At 38.2% G+C, this 25,144-nt stretch overlaps 1 long non-coding RNA gene across 5 annotated transcripts in view; it reads left to right on the top strand.

The window, feature by feature from the left end:
• Window positions 1-2,483: 2,483 nt before the first annotated feature.
• LOC111260485 (uncharacterized) overlaps window positions 2,484-25,144 on the top strand; it is a 39,883-nt gene continuing 17,222 nt past the window's right edge. For 4 of the 5 annotated variants that reach the window (XR_015311088.1, XR_015311090.1, XR_015311087.1 and 1 more), the window contains exons 1-2: window positions 2,484-2,800; window positions 3,101-3,249. This is a non-coding gene — a long non-coding RNA (uncharacterized LOC111260485). The other variant, XR_015311089.1, reaches the window with a different exon arrangement.

The raw sequence follows: 25,144 nt of genomic DNA, 5'->3' as shown, positions 1-25,144 counted from the left end.
CGGCCTATAAAGCCAGTCCCATTAATCCTCACTGAAAGTGGAAAACCAAAATCTTTGTCCTTGCAGAATTTCAATAACATGAGGTACCTACAAATACGCGGAGTCATCATTGTGGTGGCGTATCAGTATTGTAAGGACAGCGTCCGAGCAGGATAAGGGTACTAATAGCCAAAGTTAATTATATTGTATTTGAAGCAGAACACATGAGTTTTGTTTCCATGTGCATAATAAGACTAACATCTATGCCAAGCTCCCTCACACTTGTTAGGAGGAAAATGTGCATTGTAATTATGGTGGTGCATAGAAAAGAGCATAATGCAACTTTACACATATGTGTGACGATTTTACTCATTTCTTCATTGATATAGCTTTATATATAAAGCAATTCAGATACAAGGAATGTGTCTTAAATTGATTACTTCTCGAAAATTAAAGAATAGTTGTTTTTTATTATAGACCCATAGGACTTCTCTAAGTCTTTGAAAAACATACTAATGTGATTTTTATTCCCTTCGCGGCAGTAGTTTTTTAACGGTAGCGTTTAGGAACCTCTGACGCATATAGCCACCTTCTCTTACCTTTTCAAAATGTTGATTTTGAAGCTTCCTTCATTTTTTGATATAACAGTTATCAGCCAATGTCTAATGCATGAGGAACTTTTTTGCCTAAAGTTTTGTCTAGTATGAGATGTATGCAAATGTCGAGATACTCACTTTAGTCAGGTCTAATTCACAGCACTCGTCTGATAAAAAGCCGCAAAATTTAGCAAGATTATCACTAAGAGATAATTTTATGGAATGTATCTGGGGGCCTACTCGATACGCTGTTAGAGCAATGTAAATTTTAGAAGTTACAGTAAGTTACTAAAATCAACAGAATAACAGAGTCCAATAAGATATTCATGGATACGCGGTTAGTGTGAACAAGAACCTGTCCAAAGGAATAAGCATTTCCCTCTGAATTGTTTTGGCATCTGTTTTCTTACGACAGTTTACTATGCTCCACTAATACTTATAATAATGCTTAACATATAATGCTAATTAAAAAGCTTTCATTACGGTAAAAAGGCGCGCAACTGATATTTTTTCATCAAGTTAAAGCTATTAAAATACCTAAATTAAGACGGATGATTTTCGTTAAGTAGCGCTTCAGAAGACTGGTACTCCACGAAGCGGCGTGTGTCTATGCCCGGTTTTAATTTAGACTACTGCACTTCAACGAACCCATGGTTGGTAGGCAAATACGGTGCCATGGCACTATCACTAAGACGAAGCATTTATAATAAATTAACTTCAAATGATACTGGTAACAACCGATTCTTGGGCTTAATTCTGCAAACGTATTGATTATTATGTTAGCATATCAAAGTATAACCTCCCGCTTTCGTTGAACTAAGCGAAAAGGAATGTAGTTTTTATCATTCAGATTAAATGATAATTTTTAAAAACGTATCTGTTACTTTTCGTATCTTATCAATTCGTGGGGATGACTTAAATAGAAAATCTCAAAATTTTGGCTTTCTCAAAACACGCCAGATATATTCTAGTTAGAAGTGTACTAAAAAAGTTTATATAAAAGGCCTTCTGTAGCGTAGCGAATAACAAGAAGCACAAATAATCTGAAGTTGATGCCAAGAGCAACCATGTTGAATTCGAACACTATATTCGTGCAGCGTGCGATTTGCTTCTCGCGATTACTAAACCATTACTCGAATCTACTATCGTTCAGTCAAGTTTTTGCAGCCATAGTCATGTCACAATTATTTTTTCTACTAAGGACTGCCAGTGAATCAAGAGCTTCCAATGCTGTTCTCAAATTCACACAGGAAAGCAAGCACGTGGTGCTCCTCCATCGAGGACAATCACCATAACAACATCAGGAACATCTGATTATGGATCTTGACTATCGATGGGCCCTATGCTTTCGTCTGGTGTGTGACCATCCTAATTGGGTACCATTATCATTGTGTAAATAGAGGAGGTGCTTGTGTTTTATACTATTTTAGACGAGGACAAACCGATACAAAGTAGGCGTGTACCTTTTGGAGTCATCGCATTTTAGTGTTCTGGCTCAGACAGTTCGGTCGAAAACCCTACATGGAATTAACGGTCCCAATAACCAACTTAGCTAAATGTATAGACAGTGAAACTAGTGTGTGAAATTTTTTATTTCTGAAAAATGTTATCACCAATATGATAACAGCCTCAGCATTGTAACTTCTATAATATATATATACATATACAGAGAATGTCTATTGACACAATTCACCTTATGCAATAATCGTCTCATTACTTAAAGCCTATCATAACAGCAGATTTGCCAATGTAACGTAAATAGACGAAAGTAAAGACTAAGATCTGCATACTCTTAGTGCGGTATGTGAGTGCGGTAAGCAGCTACCAGACAGGGTGGTTGCAGGCATGAAACAGTGGGGGGTGCGCGTGCCCTTGTGGCTGCGAGGACGGTTAAAATAGCATGGTGAACAAATCTGCATATTGTCTTCTTTTCGAGTCTTCTCATCTTAGATTAAGGCCGGGTTCACAGAAGCAAAGTGAACATTCACAGCGGCAACGCGCAGTGCCACTGAGTGAAAAGTTTTGTTTCTCGCATAGGATTTTCTGGTAGCACGACGGGTCGCTGCTATTGTTGGTGGCGTTGTTCTTTTGTAGTAGTTGTTGCTATTGCTGCCGCCTGCTGAATAAATATATGGATAGCTAAGAGGCATAGTCGTCAGTAAACCACGGTAGCGGTTGCCTCATCAGTCGCAGAATTCCAGTGAATTCCTCTTGTACAACAGATGGTAAGGAATCTGTCTCATTACTACGAATGGTTTCGGTGAAAAGGAACGTGCAAGCGTAAGATAGGGGCGAGTGGAACCGTATTATATCAAAAGCACAAAATGCATAATGATAATACCACATAGTGGCAATGTCAGCACTAGTGGAACTAATCTTTTGGTACGGGATTAGAATGCTCAACTACTGAGCTAACGAATAATGAAATGAATGTACCTGGGTTGAATCCCCCATAAGCTATTTAGTTCTGCGCCCTTTCCTACTTGATATTACACAGCACGAGTTAATATTTTGATATTGGATAGTCCTATTTACAGAAATGTGCGCTGAAGTACATGTTGGTAACCGCAGTGGCCGCCTGGTTGACTAAATACCTGGATTGTCGCTAAAAGTGAAAGTTTATGATTTGATCATCATGGATGATGTATAAAGAGCTCTTGAGCCAGTATCAAACGTAAGTAAAGATTTTTTTTATCACGAAGTGCTATTTACACGTGCATTAGCTTGCAAGTTCGAAGTTCTGCAAAAGCGTATATTCCCTTATAGGATCCTAACCATTTGGTTTTTGAGAAGCTACTACCTAATTTGTTTGGGCCAAAGCTCGGTCTAAAATTTTTCAGAGCTTCTAGCTTTGGGGTTATGTTGGACACTATGGCAAAAGCCGTGACCAGCGTGCGCTTAGTTTACGCAACTTTTTAAAAATAAAATTTACTAGAAAATTTTTTCTTCAGAAGTTATCACTTAGCGGCTTACAGTTGATATTTGATGTTCAGTTAAAGAAAATGTTAAGATATTTTAAGCTTAAACCTTTCTATTTCATTAATAAGGAATTTTATACCCTTAAGTTAATGAGAATCTGTAAGTGCTGGTTATTCAACAATTTTCGTAATTCTTTATGTGTAAGCTAGACTTTTATTCCAAGCATTTTATTGTTTCAATAAAAAGACACGTCTGAAAAAATTCATTTCACGCTAAAATATAAAATGAGCTTTTATCATGGTGAAGCAATAATAGTGTTCTCTAAAAACGTTACAGTGGCACCACCTTGCAGATTTACATAATGTATGTATCAAAGCTTTTGGAATGGAGCAGAAAACAAACGTATATGAAAACCTTTGCTGTGTATTCATAAGGTGTAAAACACCAAAAGCACGGGTCATGCCGACTGTCTGGTATCTTATTGCTTTAAAGGGAGCAAAAGGTAGGTTGTATATGTCATTGGATCCGTTCTAGGTTAATCACACAGTACAACTAACAGGGTAACGGACAGAACGAATCAAAACAACCTGACAGCCTAACTTAAGTAAGGTAATGGGGAGCTTAAATGAAATAATTACAATAGAACGAAAATATTGACTTTAACAGCGCCGACGTGCCAATAGACAACGAAAAACGGGGGTACAGAGAGTGAACGGCGTTTAAGGAAGAAGGAGGTAGACCGACTGAGCTAATAGTGAGGGTTGATGCACAAAGCCAATAGGATTAATCGAGAGAATTGATTGAAAAGCTAAGAAGCAAAGGCGGAGTCTATGACAGACGAGCATTGAGGGTTCTGGAGATGAAAAGTAGGGCATCAGTCTGTAAAACTTGAGGTTGCTTAATTCCAGAGTAACAGCTCGCCTCCCATATATTTATGCAGTAGGACTTGAGGGAAAATAAGGATTGATAATTAGGTTTTTACATGATCATGTATGTGTCAAATCACATTTCGCGTTAACATTATGAGGTCACTACGAAGAGCAATCGTTAAGAGCAACAATGACCGCCTAAACAGACTTTTTTCGATTAGTCGTTTCTGTTTCGTACTCGGTTTTAAAAATGCGTTTATCCGAAAATACTACTGTTATACGATGGAGTCCTGTTTCAAGAACGAAAGAGTAAACTTACAATTAATATCGGAATTCAAGCAAAAATCAGCTATTGTCCAATCTTTTCGCGCGGGACAACTTACCAAGAATAAAGATGTCCTCGTTTGTCTGAAATCGATTATCTACGTTATTGTCAATTGCCACCCGGCTCTCGAAGAAGCCGCAGAAAATTCGATTAACACAAATTGGAAGATCCGAAATAGGGCTTAAACGAAAATACTGATTGTATGACAAATTTATTATAATAGCACAAGAAGCCATTTATGATAACCCTGCGTTTATAATACAAAAATTGGTAAATAAAAAAAATACACTATCAGTTTGAAGCATCTTTTGCTGATCGGGGATCAGATAAATTCCAGCGGTTAGTTTTTTTAGAAACTTTTTGGGGTCTTGTTATACATTCTGATCATTTACATTCTTACGGGTTGTGATTTGCTATCAGTTCTAAATGTAATCAGAGTGACTATAAAACCATTAAAACACTTTGCATCATGTGGATTACTCAAACGAAAGGTACTCAAACGAAAGTTTAGACAACTTTGAGTAATTGGCCAGACATCCTAAAGATAGTACCAAGAGCAATAAGCAACAAAATATCTATGACAATTTCATCCGTATCTGCACCATCTGTGCCTATTGTCAGGCTCATAATCGCCCTATTCTGAGTTATTTTGAGCTGAACAAGCTGCAAGCGGTTGCGAAAGACAAGCGGTGAAACGATTTGGTCGGTCATACGTCCGAGACTGCCTAGCGCTATTTTTTTGAAATGTATGCGACGGAACTTCTTCCGCTGATGGAGATACGTCGCTTTCAGTACAAAGCGCCGTTAATGTAAACAAGAAGTGATTCGTCGAGGTACAATGTTTCAAAGACCGTCGTTTTGCATACTTTTCTGAACTTTATCCGTGTTTATCAGGTAGACAATCTGTCCTAACTTTGTAACTGCCGAATAAATCCAGTCTGGAGCCTGCTGCACCATTTATTCGACCTGTTGTATATCATTAAACCGTTTGCGTGCAAAACAATTTGGCTAGACTTCCTCGGCCTTCCTATTTGAGTCCTTCAACAGTTGTCCGTATCAAAAGTCTGTATGTCTGCATGGAAATTCTCCTGTAGAACTGTAATGAAAAGGCTTAGCGCGTTTGGGGACACCTATTTCAGACAGCATGAGACATAGAGCGCATCCCTACGCGACAAGTAAAATGAGAGGATATCGCTCCAAGCCACTGACGAGTTTTTCCACCGCTACGTTTCAAATCAGTCTGACGAATATAAGTTGCTGCAAGCTTTACTTACAAGCAATAATATTATGCTTTATTAAGCATGGTAAGGTCGCCCATCCTAAGATTGTAGAACACTAAAATGCTTGCGGTAGGGCGGTATGCTCGCTGGTCCTCAATTTAGGGCAATACACAGAGTAGAAACGCGGCATGATAAATGGACTAGTTATTCAAGTATCAGTTAGCACGAGGATGTTTAAGCTATCCAAGGTTTCCGAGTCGAGAACCGCCGAAGCTGCTGTGCCCTTCCTGCTCAACTAACCAATTGTTAGCGTCGTTTTGAAAAAACAGCCTCGCTGCACACCGTTGTCATCCTTGCAAAAGGTTACGATGCTAGGAGGTGCCATGTATTGGGGCTGTACTTCCAGTTATCAATGCTGCCAGGAACTACGGTACGAGGTCCTCGATTGTGGAACAGATTAAACCTGTCAGCCCGATGTGGTGCTTTGTTTTCTATCGGTGATTTCTTGATGGCGGCTGATATTGGTGACGGCTTTTACTTATACAGCTAGTTCGGGTAGCAAAACGCTTGACTCTAAAAGTTCGGTTGAAATTACTATGTTTGCTGTTTAAGGCTTCTCGTACTGTGATCATTGTTGGCCCAGCACTGAACACCGTGTGGATTTGGCCGTCCCTGTTGTTAAGATTTTCTTGTTAAAAGCTCCATCCTCCTGGCAATGTAGTAGGTGATCTTCCCAGATATTCTAGACTTCCGCTATATCGCCCAGTCTATAAAGAGGGAAAAAGCCAACAATTGGCATTTTCTTCAGCCGTTTTCTTCACAGTTATGCTAATTGGCGCTTTACGATTCTGATCGAACAGGGGAAAGAATATTCTGTGCAGCTGTAACCCGCATCGTGAAGTAATTATTTTTCTCGAAAGATTCTACGCTTTGCCGGTATGTCTTTTTCAAATTCCACGCATTTGTGATAACCAGCCTATGGAAATACCGCAACTAGTCCGTCATCTCGATATACCCATTTGCGTCACGTACAATACTGTCGATAACCGTTTTTGACCCCACGCGAATAGCCGTTGGCGCTTTTTTAGGAAGAACCTTTCTTACAATACTGGGCCAGGGGGCTCCACAATGCTGTCGCCCACTACCAGAGTTGTTTTGTGACGGACGAGGGATCGAGTCGTCTGGGGGTTTCTCGCAGAGGCCAAGTTTTCCGCTGTCATCGACAGTCACCGGTGCTACATACATCAATTTTCAAACACTTTCCCTTCGAGCTCTAACACTCGAGAAGCAGGAATGTCGTAAAACCGGCTGCTTTATATTCCAAAACTTTATTGAACGATTGGAAATCTATGTATGTTGGAACAAAACAGTTTATGGAAATTGTTCTATTGATTATTCTGATAGTATTGATTAACTTTCACCTGCAAAGTCATTTTTCTCTTTAACTTCATAAATCACGTGTATTCCCACTTTAACTTCAAACAAAATTCATCACATTGATATGCGTACACTCATTGTATCTTGCGCAAATATTTATGCTGCCTAGTTGCAATCCTTCTTAACTTGATGGTTGTGGTGAAGAATAGTGACGAATACTTCGTAGAAATTTAAATAGTCGGAAAAACACTACTGAAGTCCGAAAATCAAACTGAAAAGCATACGCCCACCCGATTGCACCGATCAATGGTCACCTGACGTGAAATGTGATAACCTACAATATAAATGACAATAATATAAATATATTTATATATATAGCATATATATATGCTCCGAAAATTAGCGAGTCCATATAAAAAATTGAACATTGCGGTTTTCCTTTTTGAACCATATCTTTTATTGTTAGAGCTAATACTTTCAGCTTTTCTATGGTTTGTTTCAAGCTAAGCATCATCAAACTATCCAGGGAAGTCGAAAAATATGGTATTTAATGTAGCCAATTCTCAATTTGATCACTACACAGTATCGTGCCGCAATTTTTAACACAAAATTTAACGAAAACCCGGTAGTGCTAAGCTAAATAAAGCATGGCAGATAATGCTTCGATTATGTAAATATTATTGAAAGAGCACAAGGAAATCCGGCCTCGAGCTTACAACCTCTTTTGTGATTACAGTATGTAATAGCCACTGACATGCATGCGTTCATACAAGGCGGGCGGATATTTTTATCCAGCAAGAGCTCCCGAAATCGCAACAGATAAAAATTTTTTCCGGGTAATGCCCAAGGTGCATGAGTGTTAAAGGCATCGTTGCCGCAACTTTTTCTCAGAGGCATTCGGTTTAAGCATGACGTCCGCAACAATAGCTCAGTTCATTTGTTTTTATTGTACCAAGATATTTGCCAAAGTGGTTCATAAATTTCGAAGTAACACAGCGATATAATACGTTAACTTCGCACAAAACTTGAAACGGGGCTGTCCCGAAATAGCGAATATTGCCGGGTGGCGTTGACCATGGGTGAAACGAAGCGAATTTCGTAATCGTTTGAATGAATAGTTCTGAGTAATTAGAGTGTAAGATTCTTAGTAAAATCTAAATTAAAATTAATCCAAAACCAGGCTCAAAAACTACGTTCAATACATAAAATAACGACCTTAGAAAGAAGAATATCATTTGCCACTTGGGTGGTTCACATACTCCAGAGACTAGGTTTCTTGAGTTTCTTACACCTTTGGTTGTTTTGAACCTTTGCATTTTTGAGATTTCTAGCCTGCTATCAGCCTAAAACGTAATGCTTTTGAAATCTTATGTACATTGCATATTTGACCGATATTTTATTAAGCTTACACGTACCAATACTCCTTGACACACGTTAAAATTAAAAGATTATTTGTAAATTAAAGAAGCACTGGTTTGAGAATGAGTAGACGAGGCTTGAATTGAAGCCTACTTGAGCAAGAAAACGTCCTTCTTCCTATTTTCTCACAATACACTAATGATGCTTGCCGATTGAATTGATGCGGTGCGAAATCAGCATTACTATAGAATGTCGTGGTGGGCAAATTGGGAAGCTGATCAGTGATTCGGGCTGCACTGCCGTCGTCGAGCCTCAGAGTACCCATATAGCGCAGACCTAATTCGCTTGAGATGCTCCTATTAGGAAGTCCAGACTCCTCCAGCATGTAATCTCGCATCACCTGCACTAACATAGTAACACATCTTATCCTCGTCGCAATGAAAAAAATTAGAGAAAGGGGCTGATCTTACCTCCAAAAAACAGTACTTTTTTTATTTTAATTTTACGCTAGTCGAGATATAAAATTAAAAAAATAAAATAAATTGTATGGCAAATTCTGATTTGCTGAACGTTTCGCCAGCTTACTTGCAGCAACGAAAGAACGATTTTGGCGAACTGGCCTCTTCCGGTTGAAGAATTTACATAACTTCTTTCCGAAGCTTTTCTGCATCTCGTCTGCACCAGCTTTTAGAGCGGATAATTCCTTGCAAATATCCACACGTAAGCCTCGCCACTCGGTAGGGTGTCCATTTCCATTTTTTCGCAAACCGCTCATACTTCGTTCACTGTTTGGCCTTCCTCTCATTAAACACTACTAGGGGACATCACAATCAGTCAGCCGTTCGAGCATGTCTTTTGCAATTTCAACCATGTCACCAGCCATGCCACTGCTGCCACCAAAATGATGTATGTGGATTGGCTTAGGTTGAACCCTTCAGTTGGCTTAATCACTGTATGTACATGAGGTGATAATATCTAACTACACTTCGTGAATGTTGCACTTTTATAAAGCGATGCTTGCCGAACGAATAAGTTTTTCTATCTACCCTACAACTACTTACCTAAAACTTAGGTTATAATTTATTTTAGCTATTTTAGCCTGACTATTAAGAAATTAGTGGATGCATTCAATTAATTGCACGATAAACATAGTTGTAAAACTCCAGTTAATTCAAATCATTGGATCATTTGCGAAAAATAAGATTTCAAAGAACTGAACGTATGTTTTAGCGCTCCAACCGCCATCTTCGGAAAATGTAATTTTCCTTGCATACGACACTCGTAGTCTACAGTTAGCGCAGCGTCAAATTGAAATGGGATGAACAGCTAAGCGGTTGAATATACAAACGAGTAAACTTAAGTTTACGTTAGCTATCGAAAAGAAACGATTCGTTTAACTCTAAAGGATTTTAAGAGACACCAAGAAACAAATCCTAAAGGCGACGAGCAGCTGGTCGGCACACCTTAATACCGCTCTCCGGCCAGTAGAAAGATCTGAGTTCTCTCTACGCGCTCATCGTAAACTCATGAATGTTCAGAGGAATACTCATCGTCCTACTTGTTCAGTCTTAGGTATCTTATCACTCTGATGGTCAATACAATTGTTGTTGCAATAGAATCATCGTCGATTCCTTCTATGCAACTTACGCGAAGACGATGCCTAGATTCGGGTATTGATCTTTAGCATAAACCTGCTCCCCACGGGTAAAGAATCTGCATCCGCTGCTAGACGTTGGTCAGGCCTATCCAGCGTCCCGCGTTCGCTACCATCCGCAGACTCAAATTTATTCGCGCTTGACGTTTGCAGGTTTCGATACTCACCAGAAAACCTTGAAAATCTGCCAGAACAGCCCAGGCAAGATAGTTGACGAAACTATTATTTTCGCCCGCTTCTTTGACGTATCTCAGGAAGGCTTCAAAGACGTACGGTAGCTCCAATCGATCCATCAGGAAGCCTTTTTTTTTGTAAATCAGGATATACAAACCTTTCCTGTCGTCTTTTGCAGACACTGGACTTTGATGAACTGGGCGCCACTTCTTCTGAAATTTTTTCAAACAGCTTCGTTTTGAACTGTGCCTATACCGCAAGGACTACCTCAAACGACGGCTGCCGCCTCATTATCCCGAACCACGGCTTTGCCGACCCTGAAAGCAACCCAAAGCTACTCTTAGGAGCCAGCAGAGAAACCGTCGGTGTGCGTCAGAGTTAACGCGTTTTCAAAAGGTTACCGTCAAGCAAGTTGAACGGGCAGCGCCAAGTTGCAACGAGGGGTCGTTAATGTTAGAAATCGTCGCATAATCTCGTTACAGTAAACCCTGAAAGACTATCAATTGGAAATCCCCGAGTGCCTACAGAAGAACTAATTAAGAGAGCGAACGGCTTTAGGCCAAATGTTGAGATACGTACGTAGGTAGCGCCGAGTATTACGGCTCGCAGCAATAATCCTAGACCTCGCCGTATAAAATAGAGGTTCGTTTAGAGTAAACAGCGTTTGTCTATGTATATGTACTGAACTGTAGCTTCCTTTGAATAGGGCGAGCATGCGCACTTTCCCTCTTAGAATTTCATTGAGCTACTCTTTTTCCGACTTAAAGATCCTTGCCATGGCCAATGTAGAAGCAGTTTCGTGTCCGCTAAGCAGTTTTCCGAATGCCTAAATGTTTACTTGTCTTCCCGAGGTGGTAGAACATGATTGCGGTTTTAGCGCGGGCTCTTGCTATCCACAATGGCTTGGTGTTCCTTTCGACTTGGCCCAAGAATTCTTTGATTCTCACGTGCCCATCTGTTTTTGCACCGACCTAACGATGAGGCGTGAACCACCTCGAAACCTACCAACGAAATATTAGATAACAAAAAGAGCTTTATATACGACATGGGTTTTTGCTTTTTATTCTTTAGCACTTCTTTCTAAAGCAAGACCAAAAATTCCTTTTATTATTTTTTATCTTTTATATATATATATATATATGTATATATGTCAACAGTAAATGTTCACAACAAAAAGGTAACAAAAGATCTGCCCATCAGAACAACGCAAAACTTTATTTTTAATGCTATTATTTCCTTTTTTAAAGGTTAGCTTTAACTGCACTGATCTTTGAGGTAAAATAGAATCATCCGACACTTTTTGAGTCTTCTCCGATGAGAATATCTCTACCTTCAATGCACGAGTCAATTGGAGAGGAAACAGCTTATTTTGTTACTCGAAAAATGTTTCTAATTTGCCTAAAACTAAATGTGTGACCTGTAGTCATGCCCTAAAAAGTGTGAAACAATATGCGTAGTGTAATAGAAAAAGTGCTATAAAGTACGTGAACTATAACAAATTTACAGATTAACGCTGTGTTGAACTCAACCACGTTTTGATGATACGAAAAACCAACGCATGAAGGTGAAAACTAGATATATATATATATATATACTACGTGTTTGAGCGAATCCTTCGCCGTGGCTGGTTATATATATTTATACTATTACTATAAAAGTACACTAGCAGAGGAAATTTTGTAAATGACTGTTTAAGTTAAGAAATGCAAAATCTTGATACGAAAAGCCATAAGAAATATTCCTGTAGATACGCACAAAATGTTGTTTGATTACTTCGTATCTGTCACCATTCAGATGACATAAGTAAACGACATCAATGTTGTTTCAGCTGTAAGGGAGTGGATGTAACAAGCATGGAGCTCGAAGTATAGCCTTCTGAGTGGTGTCTAACCAACGCATTGGATGAAAGTTATATATGCATTATGGCTAACCAAAGTGATTTTAGTACGCTTGTTTTGAAAAAAACCCGCTTAGAATTTGTCGAGCCTTTCGTTTGAGACGTTCTCGAGGACATGAAAGAGTGATAGGGTTCGGATGAATTTTTGATCCTTCTTGACTTAGTCACACTCATGGATTTTACGATCGTTGAATACCTTTTCATGATTAAGTGGTGTTAACCCATTAGAGGGCACAACAGCTCTCAGCTCGTGACGGACGGAAAGATTTTAAAGCTCGTCTTTTGACTAGCAGTGAAAAGTCGGGAATTCGGGTTATCACTAGAGAATTGCTGTCCGCGACTGTGGTGGGAGCAGATATTGACGTAGGGGCCTAGAATACGGCATAGCGCAATTGGCGATGGGAAAACAATTAGGCCAAACGACAGCGAACCTAACAAATAGATCCCGCAATTTAATGATCTGAAGACGGTAGCACTCTTCGATTTTTGGCTTCATCGCTAATATTATATGCTGGAGTTCAGCAATATTTTTCTGGCACCAGTCAACCGACAGTCAGTGTAACCAGTGTAACCGACAAGTTTTGTTAAACGTCACACGCCAGATTTAAGGCGCATGGTACATCAAAGAAACCGACAGAACGGCTGATAATACTTATTCTGCTTCTCAATAACATTGCTAATATCTTGAGCAGACGCCATGTGGCCAGTGGCTTTTACTATGCTGCTTTTCTTCGAAACTAAACTCAAAAAGCGTGTTAAAAAGAATGCCTTAGCAGAAATCAGATATCTAGACTAAGAGATACCTATTTTAATTTTAGAACAAGCCGGTGAGCTGAGCTTGTGTACAAAATGCGGTACGAAACTTAACGTTGCTATTAAAAACAAGAACTACCCACTTCCGACGTTCAAAGACATCTTCGTCCGTTGAACGGGGGCAGTATTTTTCACAGCCCCTCTTCAGAAAGACTACTTGCAACTTTATAATACATCTAAATAAATTTACTAGTTTAACAGACTACTGTTTGTCATGAAAGTTTTAGTTCAACGAATCATAGATGCAATCATAAACGATCTCATTGATGTATGTATCTATTTTGATAATGTGATCGTCACTGCGCACAACTTAGAAAAACATAACCATTGAGTACGTCCTTTAAAAAAGGCATCTCATTCTGACTGATGCCTAATGAAAAAAGAATCAGGAGGATATGCTTTTTGGATTTCCGACTGACTACTATAAGCCAAAACTTGCATTTTTGCCGCAAATGTTGAAGAATATAGGATCGGGCTTTTATCAGAGGAATATACCTTCGTTGATAATATCAGAAAGGAATTACTTAATGACTGAAAGCTTGCGGTCATCGTTACTATATCGAACTGACACCCCTATATCCATAAATGTCAATTTACGTTGTTTCTGTTTTGGGAAACAAGGCTTCTACGTACTCACAGCAACCAGACTACAACAATTCCACGTTCAAAATCTTGTTGAATTACTGTCTATTAACTATGGCCGTACAACCGAGTTTAAGCAAGCAAATTCATTTTCACAGATTATCGATATGCGTTTATGAATGAACAATGAAAATATCATCTTTGCTAAAAAAAGGTAATATCTATTTCGTTTCAGAACAGCAATTTTCAATTCAACCTAACTGGAATGACACCATAAGGAACGAAAGATTTTAAACTAGTACGATGAAATGTGTATTCATAACACGTAATACATAAATGTGGAATACAAGGATATCCAAGGAAGGCTCATCTTTTTTTTCAGGAAGGAGGTTTTTTTCTAGTAGGCAACTATCTAATTTCCCGGTTCTAAGACTAGGGGTGCCAAATGTGTAAATGCCTACCCAGACGTTTTTGAGATTAATAAAGTTATAAAAACTACTGGAACATAGCTTAAGAGCTCAAATGTACCTGAGCCACAGCTGGGTTTACCTTAAGTCTAGATTTACTTTAAGGAGCATTATTAAAAAGATAGGTACAATGTTTTGTGGATATATTTCAACTCTTTTTCGCAAGTAAGAGCTACATAAACATCTCAGTCACATTATAGGTTTGCTTTTGTATATCACTCCTTTTTCCTTATCCTTCCTTAAGAAACAACTTTTGCTCAGGCCTTCCTGAATCGTAGAAATTTAACTTTGGGTATCTAATTAGCTTAGGTTAATTAGTTGACTTTTTTTTTATTGTGATCCATGAAGCTTATCTAGAATCCAAGCAAAGCTTGCGCTAAAAGGACTCACATGAATAGATGTTTAATGCGATTCGAGCATATTGAATCAGGCACGGGAATCGGTCGAGACTGTAAGCAAAAATTATTTTTTTTGGGGTTTCCCCAATAATATTTCATTTTCACTAAACTAAAGGATCTAGTAGGCGACATAATTCGGGTGTATCTGTGGGAGCATTGCCATTGTAATTATGATCATGCGGACCGCTAATAATAATAATAATAGTAAATCTTAGCGTTGGTAAGTGGTTACCATGTCGTTTTGTGGGTCTTTTAGAGCAACTTTAGCTAAGTCGAAGAAAACCCAATAAGACTAGGTAAGGAAAAGTCCTGAGTTCTATGGCAAACCAGTAATTCCAAAAACCTATTCACATAAAAATAACAAAAAGCGTTACAAAAAAAAAACAATTGAAAAACTAGATGTTTAGAATCTAACCTATCAAAATTCAAGTATCCAGATTTAGAGGCCCCCGTTAGACCCCGAACTTCTAGGTATGTACGTAAAAAAAAAGTGTAATTACAGATATGTACGTATCTAATTACACTTTTTTATTTATGACTATACATTGATTCTACAAGTGGCTTACATAACGTTCACCAAAAGACATTACGGTCGCGTAGGAGCCCGTGTCGGTAAAGAGAGAATGGCAGAGTCCCAGCTAAAAATGATAACACAAAGGAACTTCTATGCTGATCAGTTATCGTGGATTCACACTGCTTTTCAGATAGGGCATGGTAGTATATTTCAAGCCTTCTATAAATGCAATAAATAAAATGTTATTGTGATGATCTGAAATACACTTATGTAGTTCAATCTACTATTATACGTACATAGGTATACTGTAATTAACAGGGCCAAACGAGTCTATGAAAAGACAACAGGAAGCTGTCCTCAAGCCGCCCTAATTAGCGCTATTGCTTGTTAACGAGCTCACTCACTAACGCCAAGCGAAGCGAGTAAAGTGGCTTAAGCTGCAGCTGACCATTGACGATGTACCTACCCGCGTCCGATTCCTAATGCCCTAAATGCCTTACATGTCATCGTGTTTACGGACAGAAAGCCTAACATAAAGATTCATCCAACATCTAATTGGGCCCCAAAGGTTAGTGTGTGTGTCCGCGGGCTATTGTGCATGTTGATATTAACAGGAGTGCCGGTTCTTACGCACCAGACTTCGGCATCAACGGCTAACCTGTGATCATCTCCGCACATGATTTTTATATGAGTTATATTACAGGGAACAGTGAGATGTTACATTAGATCGTATGTAAATAACATGGAACTGTCAAATGCTAGCAAACTGCGCCGTAATCTTAAATAGAATTATTTTCTAATTAAGTAGAAGGCAAAAGTCTTAACTGTTTAAGAGTCTTCATTTCGCATCTATATACAAATGTGTTTATTGCATACAGTACATGTCTGTTGAATGACTTTTGTGTTAACTTCTATAAAATAATCTCTATTTGAGATGGCGAATAAAAATACACATATAGATGTAAAATATACATGCTTGTAATTCTGTAGTTAATGTTCGCCCTACAAATGAAGCTACACCTTCACAACAGGACAAAAGGAGATGGAGACTTAGATAGCGCAATCGTCTAATTTATGTATGAGCACCAGCTGTAGAAAATCTGCAAATATTTCATAAATTCATTATACAGATCGCAAGAAAGACTAAAGAACTTGACAACGAATACTTTTTTGCGTTCCCTAAAAATACTTTTTGTGTTTGTGGCCTTGTACAGATTTGGCATCATGATTGTGTTCAAGACGTTTTTAAGTACCAGGTTTTCAAGGATTTTTCAGTTCGTTATTTCCCAAAACAAAAACAATAAATATTCTGAATAATGATTATTAATTGTTAGAATAGAATAGAATGTTGTAGATGCAAACATGATGCCTCAGATTAATTTTTAGTGTTTTACGAGCCGTGAGCATTTGAATGAAATGAACGCTATTTGTGTGTAATTAATGTGTATTCGTAATTAAAATACAATGTTCGGTTTTGTATGCTATTTTGTATGTTAGAGCGATGTACTTTATATCCCTTATTGGAAAAAATTACAGAGTTCAGTGTCCTTCTCGTTGCGACCCTCATCTAAAGAAGGCAAATGCTCACGGAAGATTATGTGCTCATTTTGTACACTCAACGTACCTACCTAGCTGTTTCGGTAATAGAATTGTTATATATTTCCAAAGTATGTAGCATTAAACCAATTTCCGTAGCGGACCTCGCGATGGTTTTGTCCTTGAATCGCTTTCGCAGAAAAAGTTCTGTTAAGATGCGCTAAGCTATTTGGTATTGGCTCAGAAGACTTTAAGTCACATATCTCCCTAGTGTTCGGTGTTTATCGTTCATTTAGGTGTGGTCGAACGAGCTTCAAGCATAAGAAAGCTCCAAATGTCCTGCGAGATGTTTTGCGATAGCTAAGCTAAATAATTTTATAGCAAAAGAGAAGTGTGATGGCGGAGAAATACCGCATTTGAATTTGCATTTGACAAATATTTGACACTTCTTAGAAAAATAGTATTGCATTAGGCTCCTGTATTTTAAGCAAGTATTTGGAACTATAGAAAACTACACCGAAAAAAGTATGCGACGGGTTGTGACCATTGACCAAATTTAGGTGTAGAGTTATGTTGAAAGTAAGCAGTGGAAAAAGAGTAGGCTAAGAGGAGAAAGCCAGCTACATCAAGGCCAACAAGAGCTCAATCGGTCAAAAGGGTCGTACAAGCTATGTTTTGGAGCGCATTTATTGTTGTCGTTATTCATCAATAATTATTGGTTTACCCTTGAGATATGCTACAGCCGCTTGTTGATACCTATGTATCTCGATTCCTACTCTTTACATTGTCAGGAAAAACTGCTTTTAAATGTAGTATTTTATCTGCTCACAGTTTAAATACAGTGTACATTAAATGGACCCCTGTAACTTGTTTACGTTTGTTGCGATGAACAGGATTGTGTTGCTCTGGTGCTGTTTGTCGTTATTTCGCTTCACCATTCGATCTCCAAGAATGACCTTAAGCACACGTAAAGCGTGGTGTTCGTCGCTTCGAGTTTGAGTTTTCGCTAGAGACGACCTACCCTGCCTTGTTAGAAGACAGCAAAAGAGTTCCGTATTCCAAAAGAACAGGTTATCAGTCGCCTCAACGTTTTCACAAGAGCGCAAACAGGAAAGGAGCAATGCTCTGAGCAAACCTTTGAATCTCCAGTCAAACGCCTCCCTCTCCCCCCAACCTGTTCTACTGCTAAAAATCGAAGTTTTCACTTTCAAATAAAATTCCTTTATATTGCACTCAATCACGTAGTTTATTACCACTGAATATGGCTGCGTGGTCCAACACAAATGCTTTTACCCTGTCGAAGGTTTTGTAGCTTAAAACGTACGTCTGGAAAATTCACTTGTGGACTAGGTATAGACGGTATATCAGTATAACGTAACATAGACAATTTGGCTTCCAAATAAATTAAGCCTTTACAACTTAACAGGCTTTACCTTATGTGCTCCCTTTAGGGTTTCTCTTTACATCGACGCTTTTTTCGTATTAAGCTTTTTCAGCAGCATCTTTACATGCTACTTGTGCTTTTTTTTCGAACTTTTAGAAACTATAACTAAAGCTATCTTCCATTGGTGTTTCTCGAATGCTCCTTTTAATATTATTTGAAATTATTTAAAATAACCTTTTCCAATGGATTCAAATGGATTTACGTTTTATTTGAAAAAAGAAAAAGATGTCATTGATATTGAAAACTTTTTACCTTCCTTCATTAGTGGTTACCAGAAGGAAGAAGCTGAAAAGCAAAATACACTGATTTAATTTGCCATAATATCGTCTACTCTTGGCTAGTTCATTAAATCAACTTCGTTACTCAGCTACCCATGTTATTGTTACGCCTACGGTTTGCATTCAAATGAGACAACACTGATTGTGATCGCGTTGTCAAAAATAGCGAAATATAGATCTGTATAAGAAAACATACGAAGGCTAAAAAACGCACCTTTGTTGCTGAGATCCTATCACAAAATAGATGTCGGTTCACTGAGAGAAATGGTTACGTATCACAAAAGGTATAACGAGAAATAGTGAAAGGGAGCATGAAATTAAATTAAACTATGTGGCAGATTAACTAATACTGGACAAGTATGCTAAAGAAGTATGAAATTAATAGATTAATTAACTACACATTGAATCGGAACACAGAAAGTACTAATCGAAGCAAAAAACAAGGTTTAGAAGTTTCGCTCATCACAAAACACTGAAGCTTAATGCTCTTATGGTATAACCCAGCCTAGACGAACGGTTCCGCTCGAACAGTTACAATGAGATTAGACTATAATTGTTAGCCACTTAATACGAGCGATGATTAGCAAATCCGTGGTTAATACCGTAGTGAAAACTTTTTCTCTTCCAATCGCTGTAACTTTCAGTTACTAACATCAGCTGAAACAGGCAGGTAAAACTGAACAGAGAACTGTTCGAACAAGGCAGACCTCTAAATTTATAGCTTAGCCAAATTTACAAGTTACCTGGTAATTACTTATCTTGGTACTCGTCTCCTTCGCGGAAAAACTCTCCTCGGATAATTCAGTAATAACTTCAATAAATTTTTAATACTAAAAATTAAGTACCTAAGACAGAGTCTAAGATGCTTTAGCGAGAGCTTACCTACTCGATTGATATAATTACCATTACGTAGGTGTATAGTATAGGCTCTGCGTGTTTCATTCCAACTAGGTATTTTGGTGATGCTGATTCGCTTTTGGTAATGGCGAGGATCATGTCACTTTGATCTAATAATGTTCCTGTGTCGCTACTTCTCTGGAGTGTTATTCGCAAAAAAATAAATGTTTTTCTCTTTAACGCTTTCAGAAATTCTGAAAAGCTCTTCCTTTTTTATTAAACCACTAAGCTTTTTACAACAACCACTTTTTTCCGGGAAAATTTACAGAAATGTCTGATAATAGAAACGCTGCTGGAGAGAGATGTATAAGGGATTGACCATCATTTATATGACGGCCTCCGATTAATAACTGTAGGAACTTCATAAAAAATAGTCATGAGATTAGAGTTCTAACTTTTGACTACCCATATATTTTCTGAAACAGCGTTTAAATAAACTAATCAACCATTCATAAAAACCTCCCACCAAGGAAAACAGGGTTAATTAAATTTAAAAAGTTCCTTTTTTCGAAAAAACCCTGTGATATTTCATTATTGATAGATTATCGACAGATATTGATCAGCCTTTTCGAAATCTACAGAGTCCTCTGACAAGACACCATATCTCGCAATGAAGTATTGAATCGCCCACAAATATACTGCTGCAAGCGAGTTCTCGGCTACCTCTAAATGAACAAATCGGAATGTCGTACATGTGAAAATCGCCATCCCAACTTTCCTTTCGGAGTTTTTTGTTCTGTTGTCTTGAAGGATCTAAATAAAACTGCAATTGTAAGCTGATAAAGATTGTTCGGCTATGCCTGAAAATTTGGTACTATCCAGCCAGCTCTTCTTGCATCAACGACTTAGCCAACTGACGCATCCAAAAAACCCTTACGTTTCTCATCACTACATCACTTTTCATATACATGGTAATTACCTAACCGTCATGCATAATCGCGTAAGTGGGTTTGTCTTTTGCTAGCAAGACACGGTGGCGAGTCTCGCATGATTAGGTCCTCGAGCTAAAAGCGGTTTCCCACTTACATTAAACTGCCGTTATCAACGTTTGGAAGCGTCGATTGCTGTACACAAAATAAGGTTAATGCTTCGGAAACTCTCATATGCTTCCAGTTCGTCATTCCGAAACGATGGTTCAGCCAGTTTATGCATCTGAATTTCTCTGGATAGCAGATCTGCCAGATTCGCGATCCCTGAACAATATCTTCATCGAAATGGTGAGGTATCCTTCAGGATTTCTCAAAGATGGTCTCTAATTAAAAGACCCCAATTTTTGAGACCTATTGGAATGAAATTAATGCAGTACTATTTCGAACCATAAGAATAGCTCAGTATTTTTTAATTGGAAATATTCCTTCATGCGCAGTACCAGTTTGGCTACCAAAACGGTATCTATAAATTTCTTTGGGCGAATCGTGATATTGTCGGGTTGCTTCAATGGTGCAAGGCTTGTCTCTGACGGCGCTAAATGAACTATGGGTTTAGCATGAGCACGAAAAGCTGCGAAGTACACCACTGCTGTAGAAGCCTGGTCGCCTGCATCGACAAAGATTTTCCAACTTTTCCTTAAACGTAACGTCCCTTCCAATTAAAAACAACGTGATACCTCGAACAAACAAATATTTTTTTAATTCAATGCATCATCATAACCACTGCTTATTCAGATCAGTTGGAACATTAGTGTTCAGCTTTTTTTACTTTTTAAACGCGCCTCTTGGAGAATCAATTTTTAATTTATCATGAATGGCAACAATAGAGCCTAATAGTAATGAATAGTAAAGACGCGCAGTATCTATTAGAGCCCGCATGGTCTGTACCGCCTTAGTCGAATATTGCATCTGGATTGAACGTTACGATATTTTCCTCCTCCCAGCGTGAAACATTTAGAGCCTTCCATGTGTCAGGTGTTAAATTTACTATATATTTTGTTAAATTTTATTATTATTATTCATTAATTTTGATTATTTTTTGAGAATTTTATTTTAGAATTAGAAGCTTGATTTCGAACCTTCCAAAAGGTAGCGTGTGGATACGCATCCATATAAGATTTCCTTAACTCCGTTTCTAAGGGTACGAACGACGTAAACTATGAAATGGCTACAGTTTTCTCTAAATATTCACCGGTATAATATGCAAAATATAATCCATATATAAATCCTGAATTACTTTTTCACAGATTTATAGATAATTCTAAATAATAAAAAATTCTATATATAGCTTGGCACGTTCGCAAATAATCGTAGTAGTGTTAGATTGACCATTCAGACAAATAGCGGTCATTCTGCAGAGTATCTCACCGAAAAAAAGGTTTGGATCCTTAAACCAATCGAGTGCCAAAAATGTTCTGTGGTTGAGATGAACCTCGATAATTAAATAGGCTTTTTAGATACACCTATTCAAGAGTCGAATATATTTAGTAATAACTTAATATCAACTACATCTTTACTTTTTCGCCTAATGTTGTGTTGCTCATTAGTCAATACAGTCGGCCTGATGGCGCCGGTATTACATTGTTAGTTATTTTGTAAGCTATTATCTCAATTGACTATATATTTTTCGATAACGGCCTTACATTTACAATGGCCAATCTTTCTTGGCAAGATAAACGTAGTCATTTCTAATTAGCTTTGCTATACTACTATGAGCTAGCTTATAACTAACGAAGCTTCTTCGAATATTTCCATCTGATAGAAACCTAGTTTTTGGAAAATGTTGCCTTATGCAATAATGTTCCTTAGGTAATAAATCTGCGTTGCTGACTGTCAGAGTCAATGGAATTACCTGTAATTGAGCTTCTACACGATGTTGGCAAATGATCCACTTTAGAAAACTAGCGTTGTAACTTTCCCTACACTGGCCCAATGGCTATTTGAGAGATATTTATTACGTGCTTCAACTTGATTTTATCATTTACAGTTAAGTTTTTATCTCCGCAGTTAGCTGACCCGTGACGATTTTCGCAAAACATACATTTACTCTTGCTGTCTACAATTTTTTGCTTACTGTGATTTAGTGATGATAAATATTGACCATTTGTGGTCATTTTCTCTTTTTCGCTTATAAGATTTTTTTATGTCAGGGGCCTCTGTTTTATTTTGGCTGTCAACTTTTTTTCAACAAAATCTGGCAGCTGATAAGGCATAGAAACGTGTCTTGAGAAGCTGTTTCTGTCGGCGGCATTTCAATGACTGCTCTTGCAACTTGGCTTTACAATAAACCCCGCAGAACGTTATGTTTTGGAAACCGCTCATAGAAATTTATGCATGAAAAAACTTCTTAAATTGATCTAAAACAATTAAAAGTTTCGTCTGATCGACAATATTATATTAGCGTCCGGTTTCTTGATGCACGTGTTATACCCTTAAACAGAAGCGGCCCGACGTTCTAGCATCTTGCTCTCGTGAGCATCAGCTACGACTTGAGAAGTCTGTTCTACTGCACTGACTTGCGCATTTGTAAGCTCTAGCAGCCTCGCTGACACCCGTATGAGTGAACCCTAGTATCTGTCTATTGCTCTTCAGGACCAAACGAGAAATATTTCTGATTTTGATAAAGTCTCACTTATCTTTTCAGAGGCTACATTACTATCCTACCTATTTTTTCCATGTTTCTAATTGCGTTCTTAAACGCTCGCATTTGTATATTTAAAATTATAACTTGTTTGGGGAATATTACTTTAGCTTCATCAATCAAAGCACTCCTGCTACTGACGAATCAAGTAACTTTAGAGCGAATAGCAGTCTATGACTTCGTAAGCAATTGTGTTATATTGTGAACAATAACTAGAAGAAAATCCTAAACTAAATAGCAGATTAACACAACAGATGTAGATAGAAGTGGATTGAACGCTATAATTTGAAGATGTATTCGAATAAATAAATTGTTATATTCGATGTTGAATTAGGACGTAAAGAAAGTATTACGCGAAGCAGGAAGCAAAGTTTAGTGGTTTCACTCACTACATAGAACTATTTGTTTCATGATGACGGCAACAAAACAGTGTGACTCCTTTACTCAGTTTTCTTTTTACGATACACTATTATCTAAATTTTAATATATCTCCAGTCTTTTTCCACTAGGCCTTCTTCAGGTTTCGTAGTCTTGCTCATCTGCCCCTCATACGCTCATTATATTTCTAGTAGCCTTTGCAGCTTTAATGCGTACGTGTCTCGCCGAGAACGTGTCTTGACCCCCCAAAAATGTAGTTGTTTTTCGTACAAGATCTTCTTCACCTCCTTTCCCGTTAGTAATCTTCGATTTAAACTAACTAGTTCGCAAATCGAAAAGTTCTTCAAATGCGCATTTTCTATCGCTGTCAAAGCCAACGCTTCGACAGAGAGTTCCATTTTCCTTTAATGCATTCAAACATACGCAAGCAACGTCATATGTATCGCTAGATGCATTTGTGATCATCCTACTCGCCATACGAAACTCAATATGAGGACCGTGAAGAGTGCGAATGAGAATATGAAGAACTCGGTCCTCGACCTACAATGTCCTATAACATTTGTCCAGGCTCACTAGAAATTTTTTGGCATTTTGTCATACACCTTCACAATTTACTGTGCACTTTCAGCAAACAATAAAAAGATGTTGAAGTTTCTTTCTCAGGTCCAACAGTCTGGAGATATTGCTTTCTTTTTTTCTTTACTACTACTTCCTAAAAAGTCCAGGCCGCAATATCATAGCCGGTAAATTCTTTCAACTTTGACCGCCAAAGAAACTACGCTTCTATTATTTCTCAGCTCGCGGTTTCTCCCTAAAATGGTCTGGCGTATGGAGGCAATGAACGTGCTCTACAAGATAGCTATCGGGTATCATCTTCCGTGAGTCTTCACAGAGCTCTTAACAACACCGTTTCAAAAGCAACGTTTTCAAGGCTTCAGTCTTTAGACACTCTCTCTTTAACTCGCTGAACAACAGAACAAATTTGACTAGCAAGGCTATTCGTTGCATAATATATGGCACACCTGCGCTCAAAACAAAACACAGCACCATTAAGACTCATCCAAGTTACAAATAAGGTTACAAACCATTTAAGAAATATATAGCCTTATAACAAGACATAAGAATCAGTTTAAATTATTTGCCGCAGTTAAAAGCTACGGTGTTCCATCATAAAATGGATTACTTCGGGCTAACAAATTATTCCTAGTACGATAACATCAATGTTCAACTTCGTTCGGGTACGGTTGGCCTTCCTAAGAACACGCCGAAGCGTCACATCCGCTGTCTGACGGCTGGCCGAACCGTCCAGTAGCTACCGGTGAAACTTGGGTATTATATTGCGTAATTTGTCGACACTCGTCGGGTCCGAGAGCGATGACACAAGATGGCTGCCTCAGGACCCATGTGACCAGGCCAAAACTCTACCGAATCGGTTCCGCTGCTGCGAATAGCGATAATCCATGCACCATGTTTACTCTACCGGGGTGGCTACCATACTATTGAAAACCATTATTGATGAGGCCCTTGTTTCAAAAAGATAATACGACAAAATTCTCCCACTGCGAAAAAGTTCCTTATAAGCTGTTCTCTTGGAGATGAAATCTTCTCCTGAAGTCGTATCTATGAGCTAGAAAGACGATGTTTATGGGCTTATAATTTTCTTGAAGTCTAGGTCTTTTTTTGCTATTTTGAAAAATGGAGCATTGGGCGTCGATCATTTCCCTGAATGAATTCTATTATTTATGATGTTTCAAGCAATCTGGTTTTTTAAAGGACTGGAGGACAGCTAGAGTTAAAGATTATACAGTCATTTTAAACCTCCCGCTGTAGATTAATGTGTACATAGTAATCTTATTTAGGCAAGAAAATATTATTTTCTTGCCTAAATAATCTTATAT

The sequence above is a fragment of the Varroa jacobsoni genome, unplaced genomic scaffold, assembly GCF_002532875.2.
Source record: "Varroa jacobsoni isolate VJ856 unplaced genomic scaffold, vjacob_1.0 scaffold_445, whole genome shotgun sequence".
NCBI lineage: Eukaryota > Metazoa > Arthropoda > Arachnida > Mesostigmata > Varroidae > Varroa > Varroa jacobsoni.
Note: the sequence above shows the minus strand (reverse complement) of the source record. Positions and strands in the feature narration are given on the sequence as shown.